Source organism: Mustela lutreola, chromosome 9 (genome assembly GCF_030435805.1).
Source record: "Mustela lutreola isolate mMusLut2 chromosome 9, mMusLut2.pri, whole genome shotgun sequence".
Lineage (NCBI taxonomy): Eukaryota > Metazoa > Chordata > Mammalia > Carnivora > Mustelidae > Mustela > Mustela lutreola.
Genome location: NC_081298.1, coordinates 85656312 through 85681267, shown reverse-complemented (window position 1 = coordinate 85681267; position 24956 = coordinate 85656312). Strand labels below are relative to the sequence as shown.

The 24956-nt window shown below is 43.6% G+C and overlaps 1 protein-coding gene across 2 annotated transcripts in view; it reads right to left on the bottom strand.

Moving 5' to 3' along the window:
- Positions 1-2021: 2021 nt before the first annotated feature.
- Positions 2022-24956, bottom strand: part of B3GNT2 (UDP-GlcNAc:betaGal beta-1,3-N-acetylglucosaminyltransferase 2) — a 165325-nt gene continuing 142390 nt past the window's right edge. Inside the window, exons 2-4 of one of the 2 annotated variants that reach the window (XR_009357243.1) lie at positions 6617-6859; positions 5917-6054; positions 2027-2984 (exon numbers count right to left, since the gene is read on the bottom strand). The gene's annotated coding sequence lies outside the window, so the exon portion shown is untranslated. Of the gene's footprint in view, positions 2985-5916; positions 6055-6616; positions 6860-24956 lie in introns of both variants that reach the window. The other variant, XR_009357244.1, reaches the window with a different exon arrangement.

Below are 24956 nucleotides of genomic sequence, written 5' to 3'. Positions count from 1 at the left end.
CATTCCCTAAAGGCTGAGTACCAGTCATATCATTTGTCCCGCAAAGTGGGATGTTTCTGAGAATGGAAAGGGGTGATCTTAAAAATTAACAGTCATTAATAATTAACAATAAGCCAGGACTGAAGGGGGGCAAAATACGTATTCCCCACCTGGCCTCCTGAAATGTTGCAAGGATTCATCTTCCCACCAGCAGCCCCCAAGAATCCTTGCTCTAAACCCTAACCAAAACTGACTGTCCTCCTCCTGCCCCCCGGTTGCATCTTCCTAAAACTGAGAACCACACAGGGGCGAATGCCACTATAACTCTCACTGGAGCGGTGGCAGTCGCAGGCCTGTTTCTTGTGGCAGGGAGAGGACAGCCAAGTCATTCTAGGCCCTCATTCCCATTGATTTTACTTAAGGTGAGTCTATCCTGGCTCCCAATGGAGCATAGGCTGGATCAGCTTCAAGGCAGTGGTGACCGACCTCCCCTCCCTACACAAGGGTGCAGGTGTGGGCTCAGCTAGAAGAGACACCTTCCCACAAAGCTCCCCCAGGCCCGGGACGGTGTTCCCGGGGAGCCCTACAACAGGACAGTATTCTCTGAGCAAATTCAACCAACAAACTTGCCTAAGCAAGAAATACGGAGCCTGGCCAGCCAGGAGCAAGAGCCTGAAGCTGCCGTCTGTTTCCTACATGGAGAGTGTTTCAAGGACCAAGTTACACTTTCTCATCAGAGGACTTCCTTTCAGACAGAACCCTCGGAAACCATCAACTGTCTAGAACACACTGAAATAAGGCGGCTGCTGAAACCACAAAAACTAAAAGCCTAAATTCATTGTGAAGATGTTTCTTAACATTCATATGGGGACTTTTTTCCTTCTTTTTTGTATTTGCTTGTTTTGTTTTGTTTTGTTTTTTTAATTGTAGTAGAGGTTCTTTGAATCAGGCCGCCAAGATGACCAAATGCTCTCTGGGCAAAGACCCAGGCTGATGCACCAGGGTGCCTCGCTCGGCTTCTAGAGACTGAAAAACGGGCATTGTGAATGCAGACACGGAGATGAGAGAGCAAGTCCTCAGACTTCTCGCCACAGACATTTCTGACCCTCTGAGTCCAGTAACCCAGAGGCCACGCGGGTGACATTTGACTCATTCTTGTTGATTCATGGGCTGGAAAAGAAACCCAGGTGGGCCCTGGTAGCAATCTAGTTCTGGAGCAGTTTTACTTGCAAGCAACTGGCTGGCTGCCTAGAGAGAATGTAAGCCTTTGGCAACAAAGGAAAACGTTCCCGGTGACATTTTGTAAGCATACCTGCAAACTGGGCTCTGTTTGTCAAGCTGGAAAATGGCAAACTGGGCTCTGTTTGTGAAATGAGCAAGAGGCAGAGCCGGCTAGCCTGGAGCACGGACTGGCCGGTCCCCAGATGTCTAAAGCTGGGGCATTACCTCTGAAATAACTGTTCTGCTTAAATTTCCACTTTGATGTCTTAGCGCAGATGTTCTTTTGGAGATCTAGTAGGCTGTTTGATACAAGCAAAGGCAGAGTTGGGGGATCACCACCAGCCTCAAAAGAGAGCCCCAGCAATTTGGAAGAAGAAAACACTGACCTGGAAGGTGAAGTGTTTTGGAATCCTTGCAACAAAAATCAGCTTCTGTATTCAGAAGGATGGGAGCCAGAAGGTCCTGAATCCAGACCTATAGCAAGGCTTCCCACATGCTCTGTGGGCCTTGGGCACGTGGATTTCTTTTTTTCTCTCTCTCTCTCTCTTTTTTTTTTTTTTTTAAGGATTTTTATTTATTTATTTGACAGACAGAGATCACAAGCAGGCAGGCAGAGAGAGAAGGAGGGGAAGCAAGCTCCCCACTGAGCAGAAAGCCTGATGTGGGGCTCAATCCCAGGGACCCTTAGATCATGACCTGAGCTGAAGGCAGAGACTTAACCTACTGAGCCAGCCAGACACCCCTTGTTTTTTCTTTTTTTAAAAAAACCAATTTATTAAAAAACAACAACAACAAAAAACTTTATCTAAAAATAAGACCCAAATAAATGAAGAGAACAACAACAAAAAAATTATTTATTTATTATTTTAGAGAGACAGTGCTCACCCATGTGCACGCACAAATGCCAGCACCGGGAGGGAGAGGGAGAGAGAGGATCCCAAGCAGACCCTGACTACTGAGCCTGACTCAGGGCTAGATCCTAAGACCTTGAGATCATGACCTGAGCCGAAATCAAGAGTTGGTCACCTGACAGAGTTACCCAGGTGCCCCTTCCAGTGAATTTCTATAAAGATATCTTTGGATGCTAAAGACAGGGTTAGGTAGAGAAGGGATAAATGTTTAATCTATTCTTATCTCCTAGGCCCTAGACCCCTAAATTCCCAAATGTGTGTCATCTGTTATAGGTTCTGACCCTGGTGAGAAGACCGACACAGCTGGCTTCAGGCCTTTGCATCCTGTGCGTTTGCAATTCCTTATCCACTGACCTACTCTGTCTCCTCACTCAGGTCTCTGCATGAATATCACCTGCTTATAAAATTTTGCCTGATGAATTACCTTATCAGAAGTAGCCCTACCATCCCCCTGCCTGACTTCTCTTTGTCACACTTAATTAGTACTCTCCTTTATGTGATATATTTAAGTGCCTAATACCTCATCTCCCCAGTTGAAATATAAGGTGCAGAATGGAGACATTTGTATTTACAGCCAGGTCCCCAAGTCTAAGGACAGTGCCTGGCACCTAATAAGAGTGCAATAAATATTTGTTGAATGAGTGAATGGATCTTAAAGTTAAGGTAGAGGCAAGCACCAAACAGCCGGTCTTTCACCAGACAGATAGGGACTCACCTGAGAGGTATGCGGGAGAGGAGCAGGGTTTGAAGTGGCTTTGGGGATAAGATGGGGTGGGGAGAGTGCCAAGATCCATGGCTAGTGGCCCCACAGTTGTAGACAGCACAGGTGGACACAGCCCAGGGGCTGTGTTTGGCAGCAGCTCTGGTCAAACCCTGGCAGAGAACAGCCTGGTTAGAACTAGAAAAGTCTAGAGGAATTATTTGACTACTGAGCAAACTGATGTCCAGAGAGGCTTACGTGGCAGAGCTGGGAATCACGCTCAGGTCTATCGGACACCAAGTCAACTCTTCTCTCTAAAAGGCAACATGGCCACTCCAACAGTGGGAGGAGAGAATCTCAGGAAAACTGCTCTGTAAACCTTTAACCAGGGGCTACTCTAAAGGTAGAAAGCAGCCTCTAAACAATATTTCCTCTGAATTTTTACAATTCTCTATCAAACAACAACTCTGAACTTTTCTATAACAGCATTGTTCAACAGAACTTTCTACAACAATAGAAATATTCTATTTCTGTGCTGTCCAGTACAGAAACCCCGCGTCACATGGAGCTAGTGAGCATGTGTGACTGAGGAAGTGAATTTTAAATTTTAAATTGGAGAGCGGGGGGGGGGGGGGGGGGGAGAGGGAGGGGGAGAGGGAAAGAGAAAGAGGGAGAGAGGGAGGGAGACAGTGTGTTCGGGTGTGTCCTGGTTGTAATGTCTCCTCAGAGGCACAAGATGGCACCATTGCTCAGCCTCTGCTCTGAAAAGCCAATCCAGGGGTTTAGGATTCCCATCTCCTCCCTCTCTTCCTGTCTCTGCCCATCTGCCTGCTTTAGGTCTTTCTTCTTCCCCACCTCCTCTCCCCCACAACGCTCTTCTTCAGTCCTGACTTCATGACTCTCTGGTGGCCCAATATGACAGCAGAGTAACTTGTGCAAAGCTAGGAGCAACAAGGGTCCCTGAGATTGGTATTTGGCTACAGGAAGCACAGTGCTTGGCTCATTGGCCATGACTGGAAAGGCACTCCGGATCCTGCTGTGACTGCCCTGGAACCCGTCTGTGCCTTGGGAGGCCTTCAGGGACAATCTTGTTCACTCACTCTTCCCCTTACTGCATTCTCCCTATCAAGACCCCCCGCCCCAATAAAATGTCCCCCACTTAACGCCACCACGCACACACACAAATCTTGGAAGCTCCTGCCCTGGGATCCTGTCCCAGAGGTCATCACCAGAATGTCTCTGGAGAAACTATAAACGCAGAGAGAATATCCCCTGATGAGGGTTCTGTGGTCTCCTTTGTTATTTTAGCCTAAGGACAAAGCCTCCAGCTTGGGGATGGTGGGTGGAGCTTGCAATATTTTTCTAAGATTTTTGCAGTTGGGGAATCAATCCCCAGGGACAGGGCAGGGCTGCAGGCTAATTCCAGTACAGTAGGATCAGGACTCTGAAAACACAGAGGAAACTTCAAAGCTTTTCCGGGAATCTGAATGGGAAGGGGCCCTGCGGAAGGTGGCTGTCAGCTTTGCAGGAACTGCCTACTTGCTTTGAGCTGGGCCTGCTGCTCTTCAAACACATTCAGACAGTCCCTGCTCAGCTCAGCGGACTCAGGATTCACCAAGGCCCTGAAGGCAAACACAGGGAGGGCAGGGCCCCCTAGAGCTGGGGTCTGGTTCTAAAAGTTCTCTGGCCTTAAGAGTTGAGGCCGGTTTGATCTCTGCAGAGTAAGCCTGTCGCCACAGAAACTCACCCACACCTGTCCTGCCTCCTTCCCAAACCTGGTCAAACTCTGACACAGCTGCTTTGCAGGGAGTGATCAGAATTACGAATGCCAGAAGGTCATTTGAGGTAATAATTAGGACAGTCATTAATTTCTAAGGCCTAAGTGACTCATTTATCACTGATATGCACAGAAATCAAAGGAGGGTATTTATAGCTTAGAAACAAATCTCCCATTCTTTCCCTTGTTATAATAAAAAATAAAAGGCTCCAGGGCCTTCTTCCTTACCCATCTCTTTCCTGCTGGTCCTGTCTTAACTGTCCTCCTACAAAAACCAGCCTACCTCTTCCTTCTCTCTACTCTTGTTCTTTCCTCTTGAACAACCACGCCAGGTCCAGTTGCTGTCTGCCCGGCTCTGAGGGTCTTGGCTCCGGAGTCAATGAGGCTGATGCCTCTATCCCCTGGGGGGCATCAGGTGGGCTCTCCTTGGAAACTTACCTCATCTTTACTTTGCCTCGGTATATAGATCAGTGCTAGTGTCAGACTGCCTGGGCAGGTTACAAACCTGGCCCTGTCACTTATTAGCTGTGTGACCTTGGGCAACTTACTTAAATTCAGTTTCCCAATCTGTGAAATAGGGATGGTAATTGCATCTAAGTCTGGCTTATGAGAATGACAGAAGACAAAATATGTAAAATGCTTAGTGCAGAGCCTGAGACAAAATAATTTGTCAGTATTTCAAAATCCGTATTTTGTTTTCAAGAACTTGTAGCAGCTGTGCAAACTATATCTTTCATGTTCTGTTGTGGCCTCTAGGAGATGATGTAGGATGCATGGAGCCCCTTGGGGGACCCCGTACTGCCCAATTGTAATAGGAAGCAGACCATCATATGTCTGTATGCTGGGGTTAGGGTGGAGAGATGGGGTCTTCAGCCTTAAGGAGGCTGTGAGATGGGCCCAGGTGAGTTTCTCAACCTCTGCACCATTTTGGTCCAGGTAATTCTCTGTGGGGAGGTGTCATCCTAGGCATTTTAGAATGTTTAGCAGCATCTCGGGCCTCTTCTCACTAGGTGCCAGTAGCAGTCTTCTAGTCGTGACAGAATGTCTCTAGACATCACCACAGGTCCCCTGGGAGGCAAAATTGCCCTTGGTTGAGAACCACTGGTCTATGCAGGTGGGCAAGTGTGGACGCCTCCCCCCGGTGGAGCTAAGGTGAGGGGGCAGGAAGGCGCGCCATCAGAAAAGAGACTCTCCTGCCCAAGGCAGTGCACAGGCAGACTTCAGAGTTGAGGACAAAGGTTAGCCTTGGAAGATGAACAGCCCCACGGTTTTCTCTATTCAGAACAGGCCCAGTTGTTCGGGACACAGTGCCCTGCTTCGATGCGTACCTCTAGGTGGCCCATAGCCAGAGCTCAGACACATAATCCTGTCCAGCCGCAGCAGCCCTGGCGAAGGACCCCAGAGGCCCAGAATGCTCGCTGACCTTGGGCAAACTGCTCGACATCTCTGGGCCTTAGGAGCGGTATCTGTAAAATGACGACAAGAAGAGCATTTACCTCATAGGCTCATTAGGAGGCTTCAACAATGTATTATTTGTAAAGTTCTTAGAACAGAGTCGGGCACATGGCAAGTACTCAGGGTCTGTTAAATAAGTCCGAGCCCAAAAGGGAACCGCTACAGACCAGGAGACACAGGCTTCTCTGTAAGTCAGAATTTGCCCCTGCTATGACGTCAGGCCCAGCAGTTGCATTTCCTGTGGGCCCCTGGGCATCTGCTCCATGGCTGAAGGGGTCATGAATCCCTGGGGGACGCCCCTCCCCAACAGAGGTGGTTGCTCTTAAAATAAAGTTCCTTTAGACGGAAAACTCAGTGTGGACAGCTTCACAACTTCTCATTTGACAGCCCCTGGGGATTTCTTTGATTTGAGAGTGTTGGGAGGACAACCTTTCCCTCTGCCAACTTAGGTGGGAGGGATGGGGGTCCGGAGAAGATTAATAGGAGAAAAGACGGCGTGTGTGCATACACTGAGTGCGGGAGCACCGAGGCATGGGTAACTTACTGAAAAACCAGAGGTAAGGGTGTACATACCAATTTAACAAGGCGGGGAGGGGCTTAGAACTTCAAAGGACGGATGGTTCTGATGAGGCTGGTTTATACAATTTCTCTGGGAATGTCCCTGTGCCATCAGTGCCTCCCTGACTGAGGCCCCCCTGGAGGGGTGGGGGCGAGGGTTGTTGGGGTGGCAGTTGGTGCTAGTCAGATAAGGGCAGTCCAGGTGAGGCTTCTGTGCATCTGCTGTCGCGTTGTTGGTCCCTTCAACAACAGAAGAACCTGGGGAGGAAGAAGAAGTGAGGGGAGGAATCAGGATAAGTGGATGTGGCCTTTTGGGAGCCCTAACACTTCTGCCTATCAGAGGAAGCAAAACCCTAGTCAGGAAGCCTCCCAAAACCCAATCAGGAAAAGCCACTCAGAGTTGCCAACTGCTCTGCGTTAGTTGTCCATCACTAGGTAACAAATCACCTTAAAACATCACAGCTTACACAATGAATGTTTATCGTCTCCAACAGTATCCAAGAGTTAGGAACTTGGAAGTAGCTTAGCTGGATGGTCCTGGCTCAAGGTCTCTCGGGAGGTTGTAATCAGTATGTCAAATGGGGCTGCTGTCATTTGAAGGCTTGGCTGGGGTTATAGGATCCGCATCTAAGATGCCTCCTATCACCGCTATTGGCAGGAGACCTCAGTTACTCCCTGCATGAACCTGTGATATGGCTGCGTGTGTGTCTTTAGGGCATGGCACTAGCTTCCTCTGGAGTGAGCAGCCCCAGACAGGAAGGAACGCAGAAGTCATAATGTCTTTATTGAGCTGGGCTTAAAGGCATGTACTGTCACTTTCCTTGTTCTGTTGATCACCCAGATCAACCCTGGTACAAGGTGGGACACTATACCAGGCCACAAAAACCAGGAGATGGGGATCGCTGGACACTGTCTTAGAGGGTATCTACCCCACCGCCCCAAAAGAATGTTCACCTTGCCACTGGTCCAGATGTCAGCCCAGCTTAGGTACAGCCTTACAGAAGCCTCTCAGATGAAAATCCAGGGCACTAGGGTGGGATTTGGTGCTGCTGACCCCTGCCTTAGTCTGCCTCCTCACTGAAAAGCATACCCACTCAGAATTGGGTTGTGAGTCATCCCTGTGGTGGAGTAAAGACTACATGCAAGGCACTGTGTGGAAGAAGCACAGGAGGAGGGGGAGGGGGGAGGGGAGGAGGGAGGAGAGGAGAGGAGGAGGAGGGGGAAGTGGGGGGAAGGAGGAAAAGGAGGAAGAAGAGGAGGAGGAGGGTGAAAGCCATGCGGTTTTTTAATTGTAAGATGTTGGCCCAAGATCATAGAGGAGGGGACATGATGGGACTGAGGCAGTTCTGCAGGCTTCAGGGAGGAGATAGGACATGAATTAAGTCCTATCACCCAAGACCCTTCCTGAGTCCCAAGTCCAGATATGGGGAACTAGGGACAGCTTCCCACCGCTTCCTGCTGCTTCATGCCTCCCAGCCATTGCATATGCTCTTCCCTTCAGCAGCAATCCCTTTCCCCCATTCTTCCCCGTCTTGTTCACCCCATTTCTCCTTTCAGACCAGCTCAAGGAGCACTGCCTCCAATAAGCCATCCCTGATACCCTCTCATCTGATGTAGCTGCCCTCCACTATGGTCCCAAAGCATGCTTACCTCCCACAGATCTCTACCATACTTGACTCCACTCACCACCTGCTCACCATTAGACTTGAATCTTCTTGAGGGGAGGCAACAAGGTCCGATTCATACCATATGGTGCCTAGCACAGTGCCTGGTACATACTCACACTGAATATAGGTTTATAAAAGAAAAGGAGAATGCACAAGAGGAAGAGAGAGAAGGAGGATAGGCTCAGGAGATAGCAATAATGCATCATCTTTCCTCCCCTTCATTCCCAAGAGTAGGGCTTCAAGCAATATCAGAGCCGTTGGCCAGAACAACTCTCCTCTATCCCTCCACTGCCCAACCAACGTAAGCTGGACTGTTCTAGTCTAGTCATTCAACACATTGTTTGAGATAGCATGCAGAAAAGAGGAGCTGCAGCAGTATTTGTTCCCAGAATATCTTGACTTTACTGGAGGAGCTCGAGACTACCCACAGGTGGAAAGCACCCCATGGTGACAATACCTGGTGACCCACCAGGTTCCCTGAAAGCAGCCAACAGTGCTGACTGGTGAATGTCTATGATTAAGTGACTGAAGGGCATAACAGGGTGACCCCAGAATAAGCTCAACTGTTGGAGGGAATCACAGGGGACTGAAGGTTTGGGGACACCTGATGTCCCCTGGAGTAGCCCAAGGCCACTCTCTGGCTCCACTCTGCCTAGACCCCTAAGTGATAGTTCTCTCTGCCAGCCCTGGGCACATGTTAGCCTTCTGGTTATTCATAGCCACTCACTCACATGCTCTTTCCACATGCATCAGGTTAATATTCTAACTATTAACTGGTGGCATGTTTTGGTTTGCTTTGGTTTTTTGTTTGTTGAAACCTTGTGTGCTGAGAGTGAATTAGCTATACTCCTTGGTTCAAGGCACACCATCTTCATTAGCATACGTGGGGCTCTTTTTATTTCACTTTTTTTTCCTTCCCTTTGTCCCATCCCCAGCCTCATTTTTTCCTTTTACCATTGCTGTGCTTCTGTGTCCTGCCAATCCATATTCCTATTTATATCGAGACCCAGTATTGGTATTATTGGTATTCGTATTATTGGTATTGTTTTGTGTGTACTTTTTTAAAGATTTATTTATGTACCTCTACATAAGAATGAATAAAGAAGATACGGTACATATATACAATGGGATATTATGCAGCCATCAGAAAGGACAAATACCCAACTTTTGTACCAACATGGATGAGATCAAAGGAGATTATGCTGAGTGAAATAAGTCAAGCAGAGAAAGTCAATTATCATATGGTTTCACTTACTTGTGGAGCATAAGGAATAATATGGAGGACATTAGGAGAAGGAAAGGAAAAGTGAATTGGGGTAAATCGGAGGGGGAGATGAACCATGAGAGACTATAGCCTCTGAGAAAAAAACCTGAGGGTTTTGGAGGGGAGGAAGTGGGGGGGATGGTTGAGACTGGTGGTGGGTATTGAGGAGGGCACGGATTGCATGGAGCACTCGGTGTGGCGCATAAACAATGAATCTTGGAACACCAAGAAAATGAAATACAAAAATAATTATAAATAAATAAATAAATAATTTATGTATTTATTTGTTTGTTTATTTATTGACAGACAGACACAGTGAGAGGGGGAACATGAGCAGGGGGCGTGGGAGAGGGAGAGGGAGAGGGAGAAGCAGGCTTCCTGCTCCAGGAAGCCCGTTGTGGGGCTCCATTCTAGGATCCTGGGATCATGACCTGAGCCAAAGGCAAACACTTAATGACTGAGCCACCCAGATGCCCCTTGTGTGTATTTTTTAAAACTATGCTGGAGCAGTCTTTAGGGGGATATATATATATATATATATATATATAGAGAGAGAGAGAGAGAGAGAGAAATATATATATATATATATATATATTTCTCTTCTCACTCTTGTCCAGTCAGCATGATGAGATTTTGAGATGGCACCAAGTTGATTTGAATAAACATGGACCAGAGCCTTTCTTTTATCTGCTGAATAGTACTTATCATTTCATAGAACATTTATCTGCTTTCCTCTTAATGAATTTCTAGGTGTTATGGTTTTTTTCTTTTTCATTTTAATTGGCTCTCTGGTGTAAATAAATTTCTAGGTGTTTCCAAACCCTCACTATTACAAATGATTCTACAAGAACTTATTCACCTGTGTTTCTATGGGGGCTTGGGCAAGACTTTCTCTGGGTTCAGCGTCCAGGAGAGCCCAGCTGTAGGATCGACCTGTATTGTTTCACTTAATACTTCCAAACCGCTTCCCAGAAAGTTATACCTGTTAACATTCCCATGAGACTTTGTTTTCCTTCGCCTTCGGCAGCACTTGATATTACCCAACTTTTTAATATTTGCCAATCTGATGTGCATAAGACCTATACATCATAACCGAATTTTCCCCAATTTTTCCTTCCATCCCCATCTGTTGTTTCCCCGTTTAGTGTCAGATTGTTCTCGCGCCTGTGGGGAAGGGGTGCAATGGCCAAAAGCAGAAAAAGGGATTTCGCGGGGAGGGACATCATGAAAAGGAGAAGGAAAAGCAGGCATCCCCTTTGTCCCAGCCCTGCTTGACCAACAGGGAGCGAGCTGGGTGAGGAGAGCATTGGAAGGAAAGTTCCTACGGTTTCAGTCTCATAGCAAAACAGTGATGGCTGAATCAGGTGCCATAAATACGGACATGAGCCAGGTTTAAGGTCAATGGGGAGTGGCAGGGACCGTGTTTCCCTGGATGCGACCTTCCTCTAACACTTCTCAGCTCTGGCTGCAATATGGAGGTCTACCCCCGCGTTGCCAGATCTTTCCTTTTTTTTTTTTCCAAGAGAATCTAAAACCAGATTTTTTATGTGGAAGCTCCCCTTTAAAAAGTTACTGTGGAAAGCTTCAAACACATTTAAAAATAAATAAATTAGTTTAATTAACTTCCTTGTACTCCTCCCCGAGTTTCCATAAAGGCCAATTTTGTTTCCTCTATTACCCCACCCGCTTCCCCCTTACCTTCAATTATTTTGCAGTAAATCCCAAACACACCATTTTCTTTGTATCGATAAGGACTCATGTTTCTAACTATGACACAATATCGTAACTAAACAAAACCCCAATAATTTCACATCAAATAGCCTGTCAGTGTGAAACGTTACAATTTTCTCATGAAGCTCATAAATATTTATTTTCTATTGCTTTGTTTTTTACAGTTTGTTTAAAACAGGATGCAAAGTACATGCATTGCAAGTGATTGGTGATTCTAAGTGTCTTTTCATCTACAGGGTTGATCCCCATGTTTTTGTCCCTTGCAATGTATTTGTTAAAGAAGCAAGGTTTTTTGTCATATAATCTCCTACAGTCTGGGTTTTGCTGGGGTCATTTAACATGCTTCTCTGTTTTCTACATTTCCTGATAACCGGTAGTTGGATCGAAAAGCCAAAGCTCTACTTTAAAAAAAAAAAAAAAAAAAAAAAAAAAAAGTGCGTCATCTTTTGAAAAGAATCTTTAAATACTCTCTGGGCCAGACAAAATACCTGCTGGACTTGATTTGACCTACGTGCTACTGATTTGCTTCCTCTGGCTTAGATGTTGGTAATGATGGACAAAAGGCTTCAGGAACCTCCGTCCTGAGCTGAGCCCCAAGGAGAGAGCAACAACCCAAAAGAACATGTAGGATCTGAGAGCAGGAGGCCCTGCGCCTCACTTTTCAGAGAGAATCGTAGTCAGAGAGGTGGCAAAACCCCAGAGAAGGGAGGAGGATGTGCACTTGTTGAGGTCAGGCGGAGGGATTTTGCCGGCCCTCATGTGGGGGCATACAGGGCTAGAGAGATGCCCTGTGCTGAGAAAGCCTGCATCTCCATAGCAACCAAGGAGCATCTGCCTGGCTCCACCCCCATGCCATGGGAAGTCCTCCAGACCTGGACAACCCAGGGAAAAGGAGGAAGATTCCAAATGGCTAGGCTGAAGATCAGAACTTCTTGTTTGGAAAGGAAGCCTGGGTGGCTCAGTGGGTTAAAGCCTCTGCCTTCGGCTCAGGTCATGATCCCAGAGTCCTGGGATCGAGCCCTACATTGGGCTCTCTGCTCAGCAGGGAGCCTGCTTCCTCCTCTCTCTCTCTCTCTCTCTCTGCCTGCCTCTCTGCCTACTTGTGATCTCTGTCTGTCAAATAAATAAATATAATCTTAAAAAAAAAAAAAAGTCCAGTTGTAGTAAGGCAAACAGAGTAGTTTAGGTTTCTTCGACACCTGACTTTGCAGACTGAGTCTTGTACCCATCACACACGGAAGCTCCTGGGGACCCCTTAACCCCCCTGCACCACACCTCAGAGCCGAGCATTGGGGGGCAGTGGTCTCTTTCCTGTCAGAAAACGTGACAGAGGAGAAGTTCACTCAGAGACCACTACTGATCCTGGAAATTCTCCTTCTGCTTGATTTTGATGGAAATATTCATCTAACTTTCTGGATTTTGTCTTTTTAAAAAACATTTGAGTGTACTTCAGAATTAATTTACTAATGGATTTTTTTTTTTCAATCTGAACTGAGGCTCTTGTTTTTAGTAGAAGAATTATGACTACATTCATTTACCATTATGTTTAGTCATTTTCTGGGTTCATATTTCGTTTCAATTTTTGTATTTCCTTGTCTCTTTTCCATTAAATATTTTGTTTATTTGTACTCTGCAAGTAAGTATGTATGGTAAGTCATTTTTTTTTTTTTCAGCAGTCATGGGCAACTAACTTCATGAAAAAAGTCAACTTATAGAAAGTGAGATCAGGCCTGTAGTTACCAGAGGTGGGATGTGGGGGCAGGGAAGTTGGAGGAAGGTGATCAAAGGGTATCAACTTCTAGTCATAAGAGAAATAAGCACCAGGGATGTAACGTACAACACAATGACTAGAGCTAACAGTGCTATATAACACATATAAGAAAGTTATTAAGAGGGTAAATCCTAAGAGTTCTCATTATCAGGAGAAAATTGTTTTCCTATTTTTCCTTTCTTACTTTTTATTGTATTTATATGAGAGGAGGAGAGATGGTAGCTGAACCCATTGTGGCAATCATTTCATCAAGCCATCATGCTATATACCTTAAGCTTATAGTGATGGATATCGATTATTTCTCAATAAAACTAGGAAAAAAAGAAATAAGGGGAAAAATTCCATTTCTTTATGGATAATTTTTTTTAAAGATTTTATTTCTTTGAGAGAGAGAAAACAGGAGGGAGAGGGAGAGAATCCAAAGTAGACTCCATACTGAGCACAGAGCCCAATATGGGGCACAATCTCACAGTCGTGAGATCATGACCTAAGCCAAAACCAAGAGTGGGACCCTCAATCAACTGAACCACCCAGGCACTCCCTTTATGGCTAATTTCGTAGGTTAGTTGACTGATGCTTGCTTTGATCACTCTTTAAGTGTGTTTTATACTCTACTTTTCAAGTGTATGTACAACACATCCTTTCCTCTAGTAACTGATTTCTCTGAAAGGGCAGTTATTGAATGTCTTAATATTTGTGGCAGATTAAGTTTGGATCCAGGATCATAGGAAGTTCATGCATCCCGGGCAGATAAAGATATGAAGTTAGAAATTTTGTTTCCCAGAAATCCATATTGTCCAGAACTATCTAGGAAATCAGCTGAATATGCATGAAAGCACATGATCATATGGTTTACATTCTTCCATCTGGTCCAAAGAATAGTATCTGTCCAATCTCTTGCTAAACCACAATAAATCGTAATTTGCTATTCTCTGTATCTACTGGTTTAGTAATTCTGTTTAAATAGAAATCTGGCTAGTTAGGTATCCATTTATTTCTTCATTCAATTATAATTTCTAAAGATAGATAATAAGAAAAACAAACAAAAAATCCTTTCTTTTCTATATTTAGTCCTAATAACACTCAGAACTTTAAACTCTCTTCTATGGAAAAACTTTTTTTTTTTTTGGCTTTACACTCCTTACCAAAAAAAAAAAAAAAAAAAGGAAGAACTATTCAAAAGAATGAGTAAGATCATCATATAACGGAAAAGATATGTTTAACAATGAAGTGTCAGGGACTCTGAGTATATATGATCCCAATGTATAGTTATAAAACAAGCAAAGCAAAAATGGGCATAAAAACAAGGAAATTTCATTCCAGAAAACACAATTGTAGGAAGAGATCTTGCTGTGCTATCCTCAGTTATGCTTGAATTCAGTTGCACAATAACAGAAATGTAAACATGGCAGCTGAACCGAATGGAATATTTCCCCCAAGAAACAAGAAGTCTAGCATGAGGCCTCCAGGGCCAATGCAGAGGCAGTGGAAGTTATCAAGTATCCAGGCTCCTCTTAACTTCATACTTTGCTACAGCGTGCTGTTCTTGACCTTCAAGTGTAGCAGAATAGGCCTCTCTGACATAAAGATTATTTTGAGCTAAAGGCAATTGAGAAGTAAATACAAGAAAAGTCCCTTGCCCTCCCCATTTGCCTAAAAACAGGACATAAATTTGCAAAGGTGTCCCCCCCTCCACCACAAGTACAGAAGTTAATCACTGGAAACAACTTAAACCCTTATCTGCCTGAAGACAGCCCCAGAGGAATCTATATGACACCCCGACTCACTAGCTCTTATCTTCCATTACTTTCCTCAGACATTTACCTTCACAGTTTGCGGTCCTAGAAACTCACAGTCCTCTTCCTTCCTCTTGTCACTTCTCTAAAAATGTATTGTTCTTTTCTTGAGATGTTATATAAGACCAAGTTGTAACTACCTCTTTGAATTACTCCCATGTGTATGCATGAAGCAAGGGCTAAGAGACTTCTGATGGTGTTTCCCTTGTGACTCTGTCTTTTGCCAAATTTATCGGGTGCCACCTGGAGAACCTAGGAGGTAGGAGGAAGAAGAAAGTTTTTTTCCTCCTCTACAAGCTCAGTATGTAAGATGGCCCCCGTGCCTCCAACCATTGATTCCGCCTTCCAGGCAGGAAGATGGGGAAAGATTGAGGGTGGAAGTCATGTGACAGCCAAATTAGTCCCTCTTAATTAGGAAAGCAACAGCTTTCCTGGAAATTCCAAATAGCCTCTCATTTGCGGCTCACTGGGCCTCAACTAGTTCACCTGGCCACTACTCGCTGCAAGTGAGGTAGGATTTTTACCAGGGTGCATTGCCATCCTGAACAAAAGTAGTTATCTTAATAAGGAAAATGGAGAAAATGTATATCAGATAAGATATCAAGTAGCAGCATCTGCCCCACATGTATCAACCAAGAGTTCGAATGTTTGTGTTTCCCCCCACCCCAAAATTCATGTGCTGAAGCTCCAGCCCCCAGTCGGATGGTATTTGGACATGGGGCCTTTGGGAGGTTATCAGGTTGAGATGAGATCACGAGAGTGGAATCCTCAGGTTGGGATTAGTGCCCTCACAGAAAGAGGAACAGAGTGATCTCTCTTTCCATGAGCACTCACCAGGGAAACGCCATGTGAACACGGTGAGCTGTGTCTGCAAGCCGGAAAGCAGTCCTCACCAGACGCTGAAATCTGCTGTCCCCTTGATCTTGGACTTTGCAGCCTCAAGAATTGTGAATATTGCGCATCTGTTATTCAAACCACCCAGTCTATGGTATTTAATTACAGTAACCTGAGCTAAGACAACCAGCAAAAGCAAATGAGGAAAGGCAGTACAGTGGAGACATTCAGAATAAAGAAGCAGAAAAACCTAGTCTAGCCCCAGCTCCACCACTTGTTCACTGAGGGACTCTGGGAAAGTTTGCCCAAATTCCAACCCTTGTATTTCCAGAGTATGCCAGGACAACATTAGTGAGGTCTACTTCATAGGACTGTTGCAAAGGTTATATTGGTTGCCCCAGTCCACTGCCTTATACAGAGTTTGAGCTCAGTTCATAGTCGGTATGTATGTCTACTCAGGATTGTATGGCTCTCAGGAGCTGTGTCTGCTCTACTCAAAATGAATTCAGACTTAACTTTCTAAAGCACTCCAGTCTATTCAATACATATTTACAAAAGGCCCACAGTGTGCCTGGAATTGGGGAAGCCCAGGTAGACCAGGCATGGTTTCCACCTTGGGGAATATGGCAGAGACCAAGGCTACCCACCCACTATCTAGTCTCCTCTTCTTTCTTAGGAGCAGATGACTTCGATTTTGTTCAGGGTACTAGTGCACCCAGCTAAAGGATGGCATGCCCCAGCTTTTCTTGCAGTTAGGTCTGCTCATCTACGGCCAAAGAAAGGAAATGTGAAACTTGCAGAAGGACTTCTGCAGGGAGCTGATTCAGCTGGAAGGAGAGCTTTTTGTCCTTTTTGTCTTTATCTTCCTATTCCAGGAAAGCAGATATGGGAGCTGAGCTCAAACAGTCAATTCTGAGACTGGCAGAGAAGAAAGAGAGAAGCAATGTAGGTGCCCGGTGACTCTGGGAGCCACTGTTCCAGCCCTAGGCTGCTAGATGTCTTAGAGAGACAGAACCCTTATCTTTGTAAGTTACTGTTATTAGAATTTTCTGCTGTATGCAGCCAACCCAAATCCTACATAGTGTAAGGATTTTCAGTGAGATCCATACCTCTCTCTATTCCCTCTTCGACTTCTCTGCTTGCTTAGGGTTAGACTCCTGACTCATTGTGCAGGAGATGCACTATTTCTCCTTATCTCTGGCCTGTCATACCAGCTATTATCTTAACTATTTTAGTAACTTACAAGTTGTTTGAGTGGTGCCCTTCTTCACTTTTCCCGGAACCAGTGTCCTCCAAGTAAGTGTACTCAGAGATGTTATTCAACCTTTAGTTTGGACCTCCAGGCTGTCCCAGCTGAGAAAAAGTATCTTGAGATAGAGTTAATGGATAGTGTATACTCTGTATGATTTCCAACTGTCCACAGCAAAATTGCCCATATGGTCTCATATATCACATACCAGGCCACAGACATCATCTCAACTAGTTCAAAAAGATCAGAGATGATACATGCTAAGTTCTCTGGCCACAATAAAATGAAATACAAAGCAACAACCAAAACAAATAAAAAGAAACCAACTACTTGGACATCTAAAAATTCTTCCTGAATCGATAATTGAATTGGAAAGGAACTCAAGAACACCAAAGAAGTTTATTCAGAAAATAATAGTGATTAAAATACACCACAGTGATCTCCATGGAATGTGTTCAAAGCAGTACTTTCAGGAAACTTTATAATTTAAAGTGCTCTTTTTGGTGGTTGATAAAAAGAGAACATTTTATAAATAATTCAACTGAAGATATTAGAAAGGAATAGGAACACAAGCCAAACTAAAGAGGAAAAAATTAGGGACACCTAGGTTGTTCATTCAGTTAAGTGTCTGACCCTTAGTTTCAGCTCAGGTCATGATCTCAGGGTTGTGGTATTAAGTCCTACGCTGGGCCCCCAGTCCAGCCCCCACATGCTGTCCCATCTCAGGCTCCAGTTCTGCACTTAGCGCAGAATCTACTTGGGATTTTCTCCCTTTCTGTCTTCTTCCCTCTCTGCCCCTCTCCCTGCTCCCACACACATGTGCATCCTCTCTGTCTAAAATAAATGAAAATCTTAAAAAAAAAAAAAAGAGGGAAGATATGATAAAAACAAGAGATCATTTTGAAAGTGAAAAATAATTTCAATGGGCTCAATAAATAAACCAAAAGCCAAGTATTAAAAGCTATAATTCAATGACATTTAAAAGCTGTAATTCAATGGCATTTGAAATGAGAAAGGAGACACCAACCACTATATAAAAATTTAAATATAGGGGCTCCTGGGTGGCTCAATTGGTTAAGCAGCTTAGGTTGTGATCCCCAGTTCCTGGAATTGAGCCCCGCATCACACTGGGCTCTCTGTTCAGCAGGGAATTGGCTTCTCCCTCTCCCACTCCTTGTCCCTCTCCCTCTGCTGCTCCCTCTGCTATTCCCCCTATTTGTGCTCTCTCATTCTCTCAAATAAACAAGATCTTTTAAAAAATTCTCAAATATAAATTAGAACATAAAAATACAAGCTCATAACATTTGAGCATACAGACGAAAAGAATTTTTTGTAATATAAACCTCCAAAGTTAATCTAATATATGTATATATTTATATATATTTTTTAAGATTTTATTTATTTATCAGAGAGAGAGGGGGGGAGAGAGCGAGCACAGGCAGACAGAGAGGCAGGCAGAGGCAGAGGGAGAGGCAGGCTCCCTGCTGAGCAAGGAGCCCGATGTGGGACTTGATCCCAGGACCCTGGGATCATGACCTGTGCCGAAGGCAGCTGCTTAACCAACTGTGCCACCCAGGCGTCCCATAATATATATTAAAATAATAACTTGAGAAGGGGGAAGACATGTGGAAAGTTATTCAACTAGAAGTGTCCAGGTACATATAAACACGTGTTAGTTTTTTATTGCTGTGTAATTATCACAAACTTATTGGCTTAAAACAATACAGAGTTATTATCTTATAGTTTTCCTGGCTCAGGAGTCTGGGTACATTAGCTGGGCCCATGGCTCAGAGTTTCCCAGGTGATGTTCAAAGTGTTGGCGCCATCATGTTCTCATCTGGAGGCCTGACTGAGGAAAAATCAACTTCTAAGCTTGTTGGTTGTTGGCAGAATTCATTTCCTGGCGGCTATATGATTAGGGCCCTGCTTCTCATGGACTGTTGGCTATCTTCATGTCCTGTGGCCACCTGCAGTTCATTCCATGTGGTCCTCTCCATAGGTAGTTCACAACATGACAATTTGCTTCTGTCAGGCCAGCAAGAGAATCTTGCCAGTCCACCTAGACTGTCTTATATGATGAATGTGATCAAATACGGATATCTCATCACCTTAGCCATGGCGTATTGGTTAGAAGCAAATCACAGGTTCCACTGGCATTTAATGGGAGAGGATTGATTGATTATCCAAGAACATTACTCATCAGAAGTTACCTTTGATGCATCCACCACAATACGGGTGAAGGCTAAACCCTCCTACACTTTCAAAGGCTCATTTCCGACCTTGAAAAGTGGCAAGCAAGAGTTCTGTCTCTTAAGACAAGGCTGAAGATCTCAAAGAGGCGTGTGCGGCAGGCAAAATAAACCTTTAAGACCAAAGCCTCAGACTCTCATCCTTAGGCACTCATCCCAGACTGGCTATATCCCAGTCTATAGTCACTCCGACCTTGGCCCTCCACTTCTTTTCCTTCAATTTAAACCCAGCTACTATACTGTCAGTCCTTGGCTTTAGTCTTGGTTTGACAAGGAGTTGTCAAGTCCTTGGGTTGACAAGGAGCTACCTCAATGGAGATCTGCTCTCTCCCCGGCTGTCTCGCTCTCCCGTGAAGGCTGTAGGTACAATACATTCAGCTTTAGGGATCTAGTGACTTTTTAAGCCCTTGCCCTTTGGTCTCCTTTCCTGTCTTATAAGCTGTCCTTGCAAAACTGTTACAGATATTCTGAGTCACATGCAGAAGGGGCTGTCCAATGATGCTGTGAAAAATGGGATTGTGGGCTACACTTGATCAAGTCTTGCTTGGCAGAAGCTCTCTAGGGATGGACTGAGCTGGAGCTGGAAAGGTCTGAGGCTGATTTTTGTTAGTGCTGACAAAGATCAGGTGTAATTCTTGGTCTGTTTTTATGGGATGGTAAGAGAGTTGCTGAGGAACAGACTTGGTATTTACTAAAATGTAATGGGCCTTAAAGCATCTCTGCTCTACCTCATTTTGGAACCTTGAAAAATATGTCCTTGAACTATGCATAGTTCACGCTAGGTTGTAAACCTCCGTATGACTTGATCCCAAAATTTAGTAAATAAAATGCACAAATAAAGAATAGGTTTGTGTGGCCATGTGTTCTCAGTGCAGCAATAGCACCGTGCATTCCAATGGAGTCATTTGGTTCTTGAATGGGCTAAAAAAAAAAAAAAAAAAAAAAAAAAAAAACTTCCTTTTTTTTTTATGTAGAAAGTGCAGATATAGAGTATATATAGTAGATATATTGATATATATAGCTTTTTGTGGCATTGAAATTACATGGATGCACAGTTAAGAAAAAAAATGCTTAAAAGTTCTCTTTAGGTGGGAAATAATAGGAAATTTGAGCAGCACTGCTCCAGGAAATATTCACCTATAGATAGATGCCATCCACAAATTTTACATTAAAATATACAAGACATTTTATCAAGGGCATTATGCTAAGTGAAATAAATCAGACAGAGAAAGACAAATGCCATATGCTCTCTCTTATATGTGAATCAATTGATCAATAATCAAGCTCACAGACACAGAGAAGGGATCAGTGGTTGCCAGGGGCAGGGAGAGGAGGTAGGGAAAAGGGGTAAACTGTTTTTGTTTAAATAAATTCAATTAAAAAAATGTATACATAAAATGTTTCTTATGAACATGTTATGGGAAACATTATACCATGACCAAAGGGACTTTATCTTAAGAATGATGGGAATATTTGACACAAAGGCAAGTATTAATAATACCTACATTACAGGTAGTAATTAATACCACCTACATCACTGGATTAAATAATGAAAAATACAATGATTTCAACAGATGCTGAAAAAACCTTTGATAAAATTCAGTAGGTACTTCTCATTTAAAAAAGGGGGGGAATAGAAATATATTACAATAGCAAAATATAGAGCTATTTAAGACAGAGCTGGTTTATCTTTCATGCAAAGCAGAAGCATTGTTATTAAAAAGAGGAATAAAACAGAAACCTTGACCCCAGCCACCTAAAAGATCATCCGGGAAGGCTTCCTCCTACCTACAAGTCTTCCTGTAGCTATTTGGCTACTGTCCTTCATCTGGAGGGCCTGGAGGTCAACATTAACCTCCAAACTAGGAATATTTTCTTATGGCAGCTTTCTGAATCTCTGGCACCTGGGCATATCTATCTTTCTGGGTGCTTGAATCCTTGGGAAGTCTGACTTCTCTTGTTATAGTCTTACCAAGCTCATTGGCTTAACCCTGTTTCCATCCTTACATATCTTCAAGCGTCATCTAGTTTCCTCGGAATTACAGATCTTCACACCAGGCCTCAGACAGATGGCAACCCTGATCAGGGCTTTGGTCCCCCTCATCCACCCTGTTGTTCCCATCTGCTGTAGATTTTTCACTCCCTCTTGGACCTCAACAAGATTGTACTACTCTTGAAGATTGTTCATGCAGATTCTTTCCCTTACACCTTCTGTTTATTTGTACGTACTTCCATAACTGGTGATTTGCCAACACCCTTTGGGAGCTTGTACTAGTCATGGATCTTAGTTGCAAACAACAAAAACTAACTTAAGCAGAAATGAAATTAACATAGGGTATCACATTAGTTTGCTAGGGCTGTCATAATAAGCACCCACAAAGTAGCTTAAGCAACAGAAATTGTCTCAATTCTGGAAGCTAGAAGTCTGAAATTAGGGTGTTGGCAGAGTTGGTTCCTTTAGAAGACTGTGAGAGAATTAGTTTCATGCCTCTCCCTTAGTTTCCAGTGGTCTGCTAGCAATCTTTGGATTCCTTGGCTTGTACATCTTTGCCTTCATCTTCATAGGGCACTTTCTCTGTGTATGTATCTGTGTCTAAATTTCCTCTTCTTATAGGGACAAGAGTCATATAGGATTAGAGGCCTATTCTACTTTAGTACAACCTCATCTTAACTAATTACTTCCACAAAAAACCCATCTGCAAGTGAGATCACTTATTTATTTATTTATTTGACAGGCAGAGATCACAAGTAGGCAGAGGCAGTCAGAGAGAGAGGTGGAAGCAGGCTCCCTGCTGAGCAGAGAGCCGGAATTGGGGCTTGATCCCAGGACTCTGGGATCATGACCTGAGCCAAAGGCAGAGGCTTTAACCCAGTGAGCCACCCAGGTGCCTAAGATCACATTCTTAAGTACTAAGGGTTAGGACTTCAACATATGAATTTCTAGGGGACACAACTCAACTCTTAACAGATATACTATTAGTAGCTCATAGGATCAGCACCAGGGCCAGAGTACCAGGTTTGAACAGGAGCAAAGGAGGAGATGGTCAAGATGATGCATCAGGAGCAGACAGTCTAGAACTCTGGGACTCACCAAGAGGGCACATCTGCCATGACTGCTGCTAACCTCTTGCAGCTAGTCATTACAGCTGCTCTGCTAGGTCAGGTCCTTAGGAAGCCCTGCTGGGGTCTCGGGCTTGAGATTCCTATACAGCCACTTATAATGCCAGTCCAAGAGAGGCATCTGACTGGCCAAGTCTGGGCCACAAGCTCACACTCTAGCTGCTAAGGGGCAAGAAAAAGCAGACTGAGCTCTCTCTTTCTGTCGTGAGAAACAGTCTTGGCTCCATTGTATATAAAGAGTCTCTCACAGCAACAAGGGTTTTGAGATGGACAGATGTTCTGGATTTCTTTCCAGAGAAATAGAACCAAGAGATGAGTGATGATAATAGATTGATTAGACAGATAGATAAATAGAAGATATTTATTGTAGGAATTGGCTCACACAATTATGGAGACCAAGAAGTCCCAATCTGCCATCTGCAAGCTAAAAAACAAAAACAAAAACAAAAAACAAACCATAAAAAAGGCTGTGATGTAATTCAGTCTAAGTCTGAAGGCCTGAGAACCAGGGGAGTTGATAAGTCTGAATCCAAAGACCCATGAATTGGAGAACCAATGAAGAAGTCCCAGTCTAAGTCCTAAGAACCAGGAGTGCCAATGTCTGAAGTCAGGAGAAGATGGATGTCCCAGCTTAAACAAAAAGAACAAATTCACCCTTCCTCTACCTTTTGGTCCTATTTTGTCCCTCAGTGGATTGGATGATGCCTACCTCATTGGTCTTTACTCAGTCTACTGATTCAAATGCTAATCTGTTCCAGAAACGACTTCATAGGCACACTCAGAAATAATGTGTTAACAACTGTCTGGGCATCCCTTGCCCAATCTAGCTAATGCATAAAACTATCATGGCAAACAAAACAAATGTTTACAAGCTGTTTGCCAAATCCAGTTCACAGTGGTCTTCAAAGTATGGAACACCAGTGGTCTTCAAAGTATGGAACACCAGTCATGGGTATTTCCTGGGAACTTAGAAATGTAAATTCTTGGTCCTTCTCCAGATATACTGAATCAGAAATACTAGGGTGGGGCCTAGCAAACTTTTTAACAAGTCTTCCAGGAGATTCTTTCCTTTCTTCCTTTTTATTTTTTTTATAGCTCAATTGAGGTGTAATTGACATACAATAAATTAACCTTGAAGTTCACACTTCAGTGAGTTTAACATATGTATATACCCATAAAACCATCACCACAATCAAGATAATGCACATATTCATCACCCCTGATGTTTCTTCAACCCCCATTGTCCTCTCCTTCCCCTTTCCACACACACTCCCAACATCCTAAAGCAACCTCTGATCTTGTGTTGCTCTAGATTAGTTTGCAATGTTTATAATTTTACACATATAGAAGTATTATTCCTGTCTTTTATTTTTGAGATTTTATTTTTTTAGGGGTACCTGGGTGGCTCAGTCATGATCTAAGTCTTTGGCTCAGGATCCTGGGATCCAGGACAAATCAGGCTCTCTGCTCAGAGGGGAGCCTGTTTCTCCCTCTGCCTGCTGCTCCCTCTGCTTGTGCTGTCTGTCAAATAAATAAAATCTTTTTTTTTTTTTAAAGGTATTTTTTTAAGTAATCACTGCATCCAACATGGGACTCAAACTCACAACCCCAAGATCAAGAGTCACACACTTTACCTACTGAGCCAGCCAGGTGCTCCTTTGTCTTCTTTTATTCAGCATAATAAATTTCAGTTCATCCATGTTGTATTTTGTGTCAATTCCATTCCTTTTTGAAGCTGAGTAGTGTTCCTTTATGTGGATATACTTAATTTGTTTAACCATTAACCTCTTTATAAACACTTGGATTGTTTCCAGTTTGGGGCTGTTATAAATAAAGCCACTATAACATTCATGCACAAGTCTTTGTATGGACATAGGCTTTCATTTCTTCTGTGTAAATACCTAGAAGTGGAATGACTGGATTATATGGTAGGAGTATGTTTATCTTTTAAAGAAACTGCCAAACTTTATTCCAAAGTAGTTGTTCTTTTTTGCATTCCTATCACTAGCTTCCAGTTCCTCCATACTTGGTAAGATCATCACTCTTTTAAAATCTTAACCGTTCTGAAAAGTGTGTAGTGGTATCTCATTGGAGTTTTTGTTTCTTTGTTTATTTGTTTAAATTTTTACAGTACTTTTTTTTAAGATTTTATTTATTTATTTATCAGGCAGAGATCACAAGTAGGCAGAGAGGCAGGCAGAGAGAGAGAAGAAGGGAAGCAGGCTCCCTGCTGAGCAGAGAGCCCAATGCGATGAGGGGTTCGATCCCAAGACCCTGAGACCCTGAGACCCTGAGACCATGACCTGAGCTGAAGGCGCAGGCTTAACCCACTGAGCCACCCAGGCACCCCTCTCATTGGAGTTTTTATTTCCATTTCCCTAACGCCTAACAATGTTAAGCTTCTTCATGTGGTTATTTGCCATCTGTTTATCTTCTTTGGTGAACTATCTATTCAAATCTTTCACCTATTTTTTTTTATTGGATTGTTTGTCTCATTGAGTTACAAGAGTTTTTCATATATTCTAGATAAATGTCTTTTGTCCAACAGTATTTTGCAAATATTTTCTCCCAGTCTGTGGCTTTTCTTTTTTTTTCATTTGGTAACAGTGCTTTTTTGAAGAGCAAAAGTCTTAAATTTTCATGATATCTAATTTATCAATATTTTTCTTTTATA